General features: G+C 41.7%; 1 protein-coding gene across 7 annotated transcripts in view; it reads left to right on the forward strand.

Moving 5' to 3' along the window:
- Positions 1-228: 228 nt before the first annotated feature.
- Positions 229-12,573, forward strand: part of MEGF11 (multiple EGF like domains 11) — a 269,153-nt gene continuing 256,808 nt past the window's right edge. For all 7 annotated transcript variants that reach the window (XR_003993112.1, XR_003993113.1, XM_030497267.1 and 4 more), the window contains exon 1: positions 229-541. The gene's annotated coding sequence lies outside the window, so the exon portion shown is untranslated. The remainder of the gene's footprint in view (positions 542-12,573) is intronic.

A 12,573-nucleotide genomic window follows, 5' to 3' on the forward strand; every position in this document is an offset into this window, starting at 1 on the left:
CCAGCGGCAGCGCTGCAGGAAACGGGAAAGTTTCTGCGCGCTGAATCTGGCGCGGGGGTACCGCACGTAAAGGCAAGATCCAGGCGCGGGGAGCGGAGCGCGGCCCCAGCGCGGTGGCTGCGGGAGCGGGGCTGCACGGGCGCACCCAGCCCTGCACTCCGGAGCGACAGCCCGGGAGATGCTGCTGTGACTTGGCTCTGCGCTGGGAAAGGAATGGCTTCCGAGCCCCCACCCCCGTCTCCTCCCTCCCTCCTCCGCCCTCTCCCGGGTCTTGCGGGGAGGCGGGTTTAAGGTGGGTCGTGTGGCCGCGGTAACTTTCCTAACAGAGCCAAAGAGGCTCCCGGAGTCCCCAGTAGCAGCATCGTCTCCCCGTCCTGGGCAGCGGACCCGACGCGGTGCACCCGTGCGAGCGGCCCCGGCTCGGCCGTTGGAGCCCGGGCTGCTGCTCGCCGCCTCCCGCCGCCGCCTCTCGCAGCATCGCGCTGCCGCCGCCGCAGCCCCGCGGATCCGGCCCCGACGGCGGGGCTCCGGTCCCGCCGAGGTAGGTGCGAGTCGGGACATGGGCTGAGCGCTGCGGGGGACGCGGCGCCGGAGCCCCAGTGACTGCAGCTGCGGCTCCCCACGCCTCACTTCCTCCTGGCGCTGCTGCTGCGGGGCAAGGAGCTCCCCCTGCACCCTTAGGCTGCAAAGGAGGAAGCCCCCTTCCCTGCTCCTCCTGGAATTGCCTAGGCATCCAGGACGAGCCGGGCGGAGGCAGTCTCTCTCCAGTTTTCCGTTTCTGTCCGTTCCCTCGATCTTTCTTTGGGTTGTCGTTGGTGGTTTTGGAAGTGCTGATCTAGGAGATCTGTGCGTGGGCAAGATCTTACGGCTTTATTAGGGCTCTCCACTACCGGCGCTTCTCTTAGAAGCCGCCTCCCCCCGCGTGGTTTACCGAGGTGTTGTGTCGGCACGAACTTTCTTCTGGCTGCAGGAGGCAGGTTTGGTCTCCGCGTGCCCCAGACCTCGGACTGCTGCTGCGCGCGGGCGAGCCGAGTTCTCGGGCTGGAGCCTCGCTGGCCGGGTTGTGGAGGCTTCCCCTGTGTGTACTCAGCAGTGCTCCCGAGGAAGAGGGTCTTTGAGGCAGGAGAGGGCACAAAGGAGTTGTAGGACGCAGTGTGTAGCCTTAGTTTCTTGCGGTTGGGGAGCTGGTGGAATCTTGCTGGTCCTACTCGCTGCTGCCAAACATTCCCTTTTTTTCCCCTTTGAAGGATTCTGACCATCCTGCGAGATGGTTCTTAACAAAGAGAAGTTTAGGAGTATCAGGACATCAGGTCCCCAATTCAGTGTTCAGCTGGGATTCTCAGGTGACGGCACAACAGTGCTGATGCCTGTGTTAGTTAACATTCATTTGCAAGCACTTGGCCCAGAAGGGTGGGCAGAGAATCAGTGTTTTGTGAAACCAAGGCAGCCATCTCTCAAAGTATCACAGGGGTTGGAGAGTTAAATAAACCCTGTAATCTCAAAATCCTGTGAAGGCTGGGGTTAGCCTCCACCCAGCAGGAGGGAAGTCCAGAGTTAACTAAAATGAAGTCTGCAGGTTTGTATCTTTATTACCTCCTGATTTAGAGCACAAATATGTAACAAATACATTAACTAGAATGTAGCAGCCTGTCTACCTTCAGTATCCTTTCGGACTGGGGGGGCTGCCTCCAGTCATGCTCAGTGCTGTATCATGGCTAATGGATATCTAAAGTCAGGTGGTTGGATGTTATGTCTCTTAACTTCACAATAACAGGCCAAGCGATGCTGTGAAGGTTTTTCTGGGATAGCTAAGTCGCAGTCCGAATCCCTCCCATACTTGAACTCCTCTTGGAGTGCAGCCAGAGCTTTGCTGTCCTTCTCTTTTTTTGGACCTTCCTTACATGTCCAGTTTGTTATTAAACCCCATAAAATTTCCTTCTTGGAGTAATGTCTGATGGATGGATTCTTTTAGGTGCATTGCCTTGCTTATAGTAGTGCTAAATAAAGGTGAGTAAATCAACTGAACAGTCTCATTATAGGGTTGGATTTTATGTGATCATTTACAGACTGAGGATCTGGTCTTGCAGAAGCTTATGAACAAATTTGTGTTTATGGGACCTGCTCTGGAGTCTGTTATAGTCAATGTGAGGCACCTGAAGTGGCTTAGGGCAATAAAAACTGATAAACACGTGTTTAAGAATAATTCTATATGTTTGCAAAGCTAGTTTCAATGCAAGCGCAGGAGTGCTCCTTTGTCAGTCACAACCTCTGGAGGCTGCCTCACTGTTCAAGCTGTTGAACTTAGTTTTCTTTCTGCTTCTTGTTAATATCTGAGTAAATTTGTTACAGGATTGTAAAAGTTTTACAGTGAAAGTGTTTCAACATCTGAAGCGCTGACAATGGTTGTGTGGTCACTGTGTGGTTTTCAAAATGAAATGTCAGTGTTGTCTTTCTCACCACTCAATCCATCATCTACCTCATCAAAATTCATCCTTTTGTTAAAAAAAACTTGGCTGAGGTAAAATATATGCTATATGGCTGCTTTATGTTGCTCCTGGTTTTTGCTTATTGAAAAAGGACTCATTTGATCTCTTGTTTTTACAATTAAATATAAATGAATAGTCCCAAGTATCAACTAGAAACCAACGCTCTCTTTCAGTAAGTGGCACATTTGCTATGAATGGGGCATTCAGCCATTTTCACTTTGAATAACCCATCATGTTTTCCATGCTAGGCAGCAGAATTAATATTTAAGCAAATGCATACATCAAAACTGTAAATCCCTGAAAACAGTTAATTATATTGGAACTGTGAATGTACCTTCAAATACAGCCTGCGTAAACTACTTTTCTGTAGCATGATCACAATTCCTGCAAGCCTTTTATCCTTGTCTGTGAAATAATTTCTGATTCTGTGCTCCTGAAAAGCATGTGCTTGGTTATTGTTTTCAAAACCATGTGGTTTGAGCTACTATTTAAATATCATATTTACAATGCCACTTTGGTTGTTCAGCTTAAAAAGAGAAGTGCTGCATTCCATTGCATATTGAAAAGCTGCTGTATAATTACTACTTTTTGCAGTACTGCTGTGCAAATCTCTGGGGTGGAAATTTAAATGGAGACTCTATACAGTTCACAGTTACTTGATATAAAAGCTATAAACTCTTTTTCTTGAAGCATGGGGGCTGCAGGCATTGGGGAGTGGGGAAAGTGTGGTGCCTGCACTAGTTTTTACATTTGATTATTGCAACATTTGTGCTTGATGTTGGGCTTTGTGCACTTCCAGGTGCATAGAAAGAGTGTGGTGGGTTCCCACAAAATACCCATCTGTACCACTGGGGGTTTGAATTACCTGCTTGCACTTTGTTCTTATTGCCATCTTACGCAACCATCAATTCTGGTCGCATCTTGCAGAGGAGGGCTGGGAGGCAAGGGCTTGCTTATGCTGCTCCTCTCTCCCTTGTATGGCTGTGTAAAGGGAACTCTGACATTGTAGGTCACAGTCTAGTGCCAATCAAAGCCAAAGTATCTGGGAATTTCTCCACTGATAGTGATGAACTTTAGACCAAGGGGTAGCTGCAAGTTGGATTCAGAGCTTGCAGGCATCTCAGGATCTCCAGGATACCCTGCCTGGTCTTTAGTTGATGCTCCACCAGCCTTCAATTGTCCTGTGAGACACACATTGTATCTGGTGCCCAATGCAGATATCTCATTTTTCCTCAGGTGTGTCAAATTATCCTGTTTAGGCAACTGAGCCCTTCCCCAGCTGCCTCACAGGGACTAATAGGTAAAACCTGGGATCAAGAAAATCATCCCAATTATCATTGGGAGTAAATGAGTTACCCCTGGAAAGGGTTGTTGAGATGTTAATGGAAAAGATGAAAAAATGAACCTGATTGTTCTGCACTGTGCAGGGTGACCATGCTGCAGCAGCAGCAATTGGTACTTTTTGCACAAAACTGATTGAAACCTCACTGAGGAAGTTCTGTGTGTAAAGGAGAGAGATAAAAAAGCTTGTAGAAAATTAAAAGAGTTACTCTCAAAGGAGACAAATCCCAGATAGAATCAGTTTTAAAGTTTGCCAGATGAATTCAGCTGCATGACACTCCGATGTGATTCCTGGGAGTGATGTACAACTGGTGTATGCATATAGAGAGGAGGAATTTTGTTTAAGAGTTTACAAAATAATATCCTTACCTTAGGAATTAAAAGTTATGTACCAAATTCATGAAGAGACAATACTGCACAGCCTTTGGAAGATCAGACTCAGTAGCTGTCAAACAGCAGGCTACAGCCCAGAGAATGTGAGATATTCAGTCAGGATGTCCAAAGGCAAGTCCAGAATTCTCCAAGATAAGTGTGTTTACAATCACTTGTATATGAACAGTAGTGCTAAGCCCTTCAGGCAGTTTCTACCATCTGGCTGCTGCTCTAAAGGGAAAGTATTGAAATTTGTATGAAAGCTTCTTTCTGAGAGAGGAAGAGAGATACAAGATGAAGGTCACCACTTAGCCTGCTCACAGAAATGCAGCAGGAAAGAAGAGCACATCCAACTTGCACCAGATTGCAAACAAGACTAGAATTGGTAGGCCTAACTTTTTCCTTTGCAGTAAGAACTGGCACTGAGAATTTCTCCTAGTAACAGCCTGACTGTAAAGGCTAATGAATGAATAGGCATGAGGCTGAAATCAGATTCACTGCTAGAGATATGCTCTGCCTGGAAGAGGAGTAAGACAGTAGCTGAGTGAAAATAGTTCTGTGCTCTAACTTCATATACTTCATTTTCTAGGCTTTTCAACCCAAAACGTTTTATGAGCACTAATAATCACTCTGAAAAATGTTTTAAAGGGTTAAAAAGGTACCAGAGAACTGTCAGAATATGACAGCTTAAAGGTTACCCAAGATCGAAGTTTGGGAACAAATCCTTTTTTCCTTTTTTAAAATACATATATTTAACTGGTACATATGAGTGGAAATGGCTCCAGGTTCTTTCAAGTTCAGCTGTGAAGCTGAAGTTTTCCTTAACCTTTTTTCTTGGATCCCTTGTTAAGATCTAGACTTTTGCTGACCTCTTGTTTTTATCACAAGTCTTATGGTACTTGTTTTCTTGTAAGGTTTATGGAGTGTTGTGAACGTGTGGAAATCTGCTTTCTCTGGAACAAAAAAGATAGGAAAAAGCTATCAAGAAACTATGAGATGGAGTATTCACAGTTGCCTCCTTATGGAGCCAAAACAAAGGAGGTAAATGAAAAGCTCCAAAGCTCTTTAGTTAAAGCATGTAACCTATTTCTGTAGATTGTATGGCTAGGGAAAGTGTTTTGGGAGCATATTCTACTCTTCCATAGGGTTTGAATCTTTAATACATCTGGTTTTGAGACAAATACTTGAATAGTAAAAACTGTTACGTGATGCAGCCATTTTAAGAGTCTTAAAGGTTTTTTAGAGGGTTTGGTACAAATATTTCTCCCTTCTTTTACCAGTGTAAAACATGGAAGTATACTGATATAAAGTCAGTGTAAGCATGAGGAGAATCAAGTTCTTTATCATGCTTATAAAATCTACCAAGTGAGAGAAGCATGGATGATTTGTAAGTAGTCGACTGGCATATGGTACCATTATGATAACATCATGTTCACAGCACTTTCCAGATTGATATACAACCTTTCTAAAATAAGCTCGGTAGAAAAAGAAGAAAGAATGTAAAGTCATTTAGCAGCCAACATGCTTTTGGTAGCAGCGTAGGACACTGGTAGGTGACTTCACTGACACTCAGTTTGTCAAATGAGTTGTGCATCATAGTCTAGTACTTACTTGACAGGCAGTCATTCCAGCAAACTGCCATTGCACTTTGTACACTGGGGGCTGATTTGTGCTTTCTTAATTTACAATAAAATTCTGCATTCATTTTCATTCCAGGCAGTCTCAGCGAAGTCATGGGGGTTAGCACAAGGTATAGAATTTGTTTCTCAGGAGGAAGTCCAGTATTAAGCCCTTTGTTAGCAGAGTAAGGAGAAAGGCTGGGGTTATCTGGGGATGGAGACTGAATTATGCTCCAGTTCTGGACAGAAATATCCAGACTGAGACTGAAACTGTCTCACTGACATGCTGTGTCATTTATGGTTCTCAAGGAACAGTAAAATCATAAATATTCTTAGAAGCAGGAGCCTTGACAAGTCAAACTATGACAACGTTTCTCTATTCAAAGGGGTTTTATCTCTTGTCACAGCTAGCTGAATTCTCTTAAAGAAAACAATGATATTTTAGATGTCATTATTATAGCATAAATTATACTTCTGTTTGCCTTCATTTAAATGTAAAAGCTGTAAATATCACTTTAAAGAAGTCCTGGCTGATAAATTCGAAATAGCATTAACTTCTGTGTGTTAAAATGGGTAAGGCAAATCAAAACCATTTAAGTTAGAACACCTGCCACGTCTCAAACTTGATAAAAATGTCCAGTGTAGCAAAGTTCTTCATCCCATCTCCTCTTCTAATTTCCTTTTTTTCTCATATTTCAGCTGGGTATTTTATCAAGCAAATGGGGCCAGTCAGTTATTTTATAGATACATTTCAATCATCAGAAAATTTACTTCTCAGAGTTATCGTGCATTGCCTTCTGCAAAACACTGTGTGACTAGTCGTACATTGAAACACTAGGGACAGAAAGGGTTTATACCAGTGCTTATTTGCAAAGGGATTAGACCTCTGGAGGCTTGTTTTTGCAGATGGTATCACCTTTAGGATGAATTGCCTTCTGGCTCTGCCTCCTTCCTGCAAAGAAGTCAAGGCAGTTCTTGGTCCTCAAGATGGACAAGCAGACCAGGCCAGGCCTCTAACTTTTGGATTACTCAAACCTCATGAGATGAATGCCACCCTTTCATAATAATGCCTAGTTTCCATTTTACTTGTAGAGAGGTAAAAACCTTAAAAACATTATTGTAAATGAATGAATGAACAAGTTTGAAAATTATAATTTTTAACTCTGAGCTTTGGTTTAGATAGGGAGGGTTTTGATAGCTGTAATGTTAAAGCAGGACAGAGCTGTGCATGTATCTCATATAGTGATGTTTTGCTGTTTTACTGTGAGCTGTCCCTGAATGAGGAGTTTTGGATGTAGCCCTAACTATTACCACATAATGTTACAACAGGAAATATTGTACTTAGTTATGTAGAATTGTGCTTTGAGGAACAAAGTACAGTAAATGCAGTCACTGACTGGAACTGCTCATAATCACTTTTCCAGAGGAGTGAAAACCCCTTGAAAAATAAGTACTCCAACAAATCAGTCATCTTTCGTGCTGGTAACTGTGAATTGCAGGGAGTTCTTTTGGTTTGGACTCTTTGGTGGCGTTATAACTGTCATTAATTATGTATTATGCGTTTGAAAGGAAAGACATCAGTAGCCTATAGGATGTATTTGCACAGTAATTGAGGATTGATTAGATGCAGCCTCTGCAGTGAGGGCTACTGGGAATAAGTCACAGAATTTGCAACAGTGGGAAATTATATTAACAAAACAGTCATTTATGGTAAATAACGATGGTCAAATACACAGAAAGATTTGTATGCTGTGAATGGAAGAAGCCTCATTTGCACAGTGCTGCTTGTTGCAGGAGGGGATCCATCCACTTGCTACCTAGCACTGGATTAGAAACACTTGAGGGCAGAAGTAGTGACTTGTGTCAGCTGAGGTCTGTGCAATGACAAAATACCATCGGCTGCTTGTGGTCAGAAGATAGAGACGTGTCAGGTAAAAGGCAGATGAGTGCAGTGGATGCACTGAGCAGTGGAGGCAGCTGCTACAACCATTCCAACCTCCATGAGTTTTCAAAAGTTTTATTTTTCTTCATCTTTATTTTTGATTTATATTGTATCACTTTGGCTGATAGAGATGTAAGTGAAATTTATTTCTCAAAATATGTTCCCTGAGATTGTTTGTGAATGATCTGAGTGCAGGCTGGAGAGTGAGCTTGTTCCTCTTCTGGTTGGTAAGATGCAAGAGACGTAAGAACTCCAAACAGTGTTGAACAAGAAAGGCAATGGAAGTAGCTTGGCAGGCAGAGGTGTGTGGGTAGGAATGATACAGAGAGTCACTTACATAGAGAAAAGAGCAAGAAAAATTAGTAAATAAACAAGGTGGGACAAAGAGACAACTAAATACAATTCAGCAATAGATAAAAGGCTCACCCAGAAATTCTGAGTTAAATAAGAATGGTAAAGTGGGGACTCAGATCTGCCTTTGGTGTGCAAAATCCTTTTGCTTGACAGGAAGACTGAGAGAGAGAGAAAGAGTTAGGAAGCTGCTGCACTGATTTATGTCCAGCATTTAACACTGATGGTTTCTAGGTAATCCAGGCATCCTCCTAATGTTTCTTTAGCAGATGTTTTTCCCTGCTCTCTTGTTTTCCTGCAGGTCTTTCTTTTGTCTTATCCTCCCCAGCATTCTTCTAGGCTGGTCAGATTCTTTCTTTCTTTCCAGCTAACATCTTGGACATGTGTGTATAAATTAAAAGAAGCCTTGTCTTATGTGTTGCCTGTCATACAAAAAACCCACCAAACAACCAAAAACTTTGATACAAATAAGTATTTTCCTGCATTGGTGTAACAGCATGTTATTCATTACAAGGAATTCATAATGGACAAAGAATTCTCATCGTTAGCTAAAACTAGTTATTCAAAGGCGTCAGATAGGAGGCTGTTTGGAAATAGGATAAGGTGATCTTCATACCATCCTCCTTCATACTGTAATATATGTAATAGATTTAAAGACTTAAATCTATACAAGGTATGCCAAAAATATAACATAGCCTCTGTGGTGCTCACTGCTGGATTGCAGCACACATTTATAACTTTGCTGTATGAAGGACATCACTTTTTATTGTTCCAGCCTCTGTCAGAGCTGAGTTTCAAACCTGAATTCACCCAAGTGCACAGTGATGGAAAGCAGTTGGGAGGTTCACCTGCACTGAAGTCTTGCTGTTCTTTTGAAGATGAGGCTTTCATCAGAGATATATAGGACAGTAAGTTTTTTAGGACAAACAGTTTCTTGGGATGTCTTTACATAATATATAGGCCTTCATTCTGCTTGAGACCTTTGAGCACTTTAGTAAATTTGATATTAAGTAATAAATGTTATGGTTACTGTTGTTTATTGCATAAATCTACTGCCAGAAAGAGAGATGTGTTACGGAATTGGGAATGGTGAAGCCTGTTCTTGGCTTTGTCAAAGACTGCCTCTAATATCAGTGCCTTGTATTTTCTGGGAATGCTAATGCTCCTGATATGTTTTGAATCTTAACATATTTGTAGATCCTGTGCAAGAAACTATTTAATGTTAGGTCACCTGTGGCAGCATTGATTCTACTCAAAGTGCTGCAGAAAACATGAACACAAAATAATTTTACTTATTTAAAATATTGCTTGCTGTGATCGAGTTGTAAGATACGTATACGTCTTTTCTTGAGATGGGACAGGATCTAGTTTTGAGCCTGTGTTTGAAGTTAGCTACCCAGGTGTCTGTTGCTTCAGCTTTTGGAATGCTGAGTAAGTAACAGCCTAACCCAAAACCAACTGAAGTCAATGAGTGTGTTTTAATGAACTCGGAGTTTGGGCCTAAATAAGAGGCACTATGTTTGTAAATGGTGCTCATAGTGTTACTCAAACATATTTAAATTAAATAAGATTCTGTGGCCTGAATAAAACCTGAAACAATAAGAAACACAACAAAACAAACCCAAACAACTTGTTTGGAAAAGCAGGATTTAATGAAACCCCTAAATGCATTTGGAATTTGTAAATTCTGTGACTGTCACATTTAGATCTATGTTCTGGTCAAGCCGCTTCGTCAGGATAAATGCTCTGCTAATCAATATCCAAAGAGAAAGAAATGGAACTTGCAAATGATGAGGCACTCCTTGGGTTTCTCCACTGACTCTCTAAAGCTTCGTGTCAAATACAGTAGACAAATCTTCACATCTAACTAATTCATCTGCAAATGGTGGGAACAAGAGGAGGGGGGAGAAAAGAAAGTTATTCCATACAAAAATACAATAATGCATTAAAATGAATCAATTTCCTCCTGCTGGGGAACAATCATTTAGAAAACATTTTAATTACCAAAACTGAATAATGGGATCAGTATTTTTGAGAAGGTTGGATTCGCCCTACTGAGCACTGGAGAATCCTCTTCACAGGAGCCCATAAAAACATTGCTGTTTGCAAGTTGTTACTTTCAATCATGATATTTCTGGGGAGAAATCTGATTTTTTCACAGCAGCTTTTAAGGCAAATGTCGAGTGGACAGCAGGCATGTGTTAACCACTCTGTGCCTGAGCACAGCTTTGCATGCACTCCAGCGCTTCTCCTTCTTTTTTTCCCTTTGGATTAGAATTTATTGTGCATTACTTAACATATCTGAAATCAAATTTTCAAGCCAAAGTGTTTGGCTGCAACAACAGACAATGTTGTAATGTAATGTTGTAAAAATAGCATTCTTGTGTCTATATTCAGCCTAGCAATGAGTAGAAACTTGCAGAAATAAGCCAGCCTGGTCCGTTGTCTTGGCTAGAAGTGGTGTCAAGGGGAACGTTCATGTTACGTTAGGTGTAATGACTTTGACTTTCAGAATTTGCCATGGAGGAGCCTCTCTGATGCGTAAGGGTCTTGGTCTCCAGCTTTGGTTTCATGGGGATTTGTCAGAGAGCTGAATGTTAATCAGAGACATGACTCACTAGTTGCAGAGCAGATGGTGACCCCCAAGGAATAGCCGTTACCTGGCCATCTGGGAAAGTTGTAGGAGACTGCAATAAAAAAAGGTGTTTGCAGCAGAAGTTTCTTCACATACATGGGATATATTTTAGTCTAAACCAGTTTGTCTCTTAAAATTTTTTCTCCTATTAAGGTATGGCAGCTTTGCTTTTTCATAAGCATGGCACGTCAGACACATAGTTGTGTTTACTAATTTTGCTTGAGCTTCTGTGGGTGATGGATAATACTCATGCAAAGATGTGGCTGATAGCGTTTATCTGAATCCTAACTGCAGAGCTCTCTCAGAAGTCCTGTGACTGTGATGATGTACAAGGTCTCCCTAAAAGAGTACATTTCACAGTGAGATGACAGAACATTTCGTATGGTGAGGCTGATTGAGAACTAGTATTAGAGTATGTGTTAGGGGAGGGAAGCCAGGGTTTTTCAGGGATGTATTGTAACTTTTCTTTACCAGCACTGGACACTGGTCAGCAAAAGAGTTAGATGGTGACCTGGGTATCTGCTGAGGACATAGTCACATTAAACTTTAAAGATAAGCATACACTGAACAACTTTGCTGAAGCTGCTCTGCATGAATTGCAGGAAAATGCGCATTGTCTGAGGTCTTCAGTGTGTGCTCAGGGTAAGCTGTATCTCTATACTTTGCTGAATCAGGATATTAAGTTAGCAAAGAAAATTAAAACAGATTCCTTGAGAATGATGTAAATCTTTATGTTCACAGTCGGGCACACAAGCAAAGCTGAAAATCCTAATAATAAAAGTACCTTGTCACTTGTGGAATGAGCAAAGTTCCCAAAATGGTTATTACATGCTGTATTTTCTGTTTTGGATTATTGAAATAGAATTACTGAGAATTAAGTTGGATAAAAGACATTTTCTTTTTTATTTTCACAATTATTCTGTCACCCACATAACTTTTTTCTATCTCGGAATAGCCTTGGTTGGTACAGAAAATTGCTGTAGGAGAAGTAAAACCAATCTAATTGAGATCCATAAATCCCCTTTTTAACAAGTACAATTAGGAATACTTATTAGAGACCAGCTGGAAAACATTAGGGATAAAAATTTACCATAGGAGGTTTTTTATGTGTTTGGGACATTGCTTGATACCAAAACCTAAATGAGATCACCAGAGAAATGAACCTGCTATTTAAAATCTAATTTGTACACAGAAAGTTAATTCTGAATATTCCTATTGATAAAAATTTTATTATTAGACCTTGTGAAAGTGCTTGTTTTTAATGGAAGTGTGACTTTTACAATGCTTTTCCTATAATTAAAATATGAGAAGTAGCAGCTTGATTATATTGAGTGCATTTGTGTCCAGTGGCTGTGTAATAAACTCTGGTGCTAGTCAATTCTATTCTCTATTATGATCTTTGAAAGCAGAGAAGTTCATTGGGCCTAATTCCAACCCAATTCAAGTCAAAGGAATCGTTCAGTCAGTGTGTTTGGGAATAACATTTTAGGAACCTAAGCACAGATTTTCAGACATATTAACATCCAGCTCCACACCCAGGGGGGGCAGGAAAGAAGTGATTCACTGAGACTATCTCCCACCGAGGAGCTCTCTACTGGAATGGAACAACATTGCAACGGCTGTTTAGGCTCAGATCAAAAAGTCTTCTAGTCCAGTATTTGGTCTTCAGCTGTAGCTGACGGTGGTGGCAAGCTCACAGCAAAACTTCCCAGAGTGTTCTCCCAGTTTAGTTTTCTTGGGCTTTTTCTGTAGTTGGTGCAGAGAAGGAGGAGCTGCTCCAAAGGAGAAGCTGCTGTTTGGTAGAGGCCAAACATACAAATTTATTAA

The sequence above is a fragment of the Strigops habroptila genome, chromosome 9 (genome assembly GCF_004027225.2).
Source record: "Strigops habroptila isolate Jane chromosome 9, bStrHab1.2.pri, whole genome shotgun sequence".
Taxonomy (NCBI): Eukaryota; Metazoa; Chordata; class Aves; order Psittaciformes; family Psittacidae; genus Strigops; species Strigops habroptila.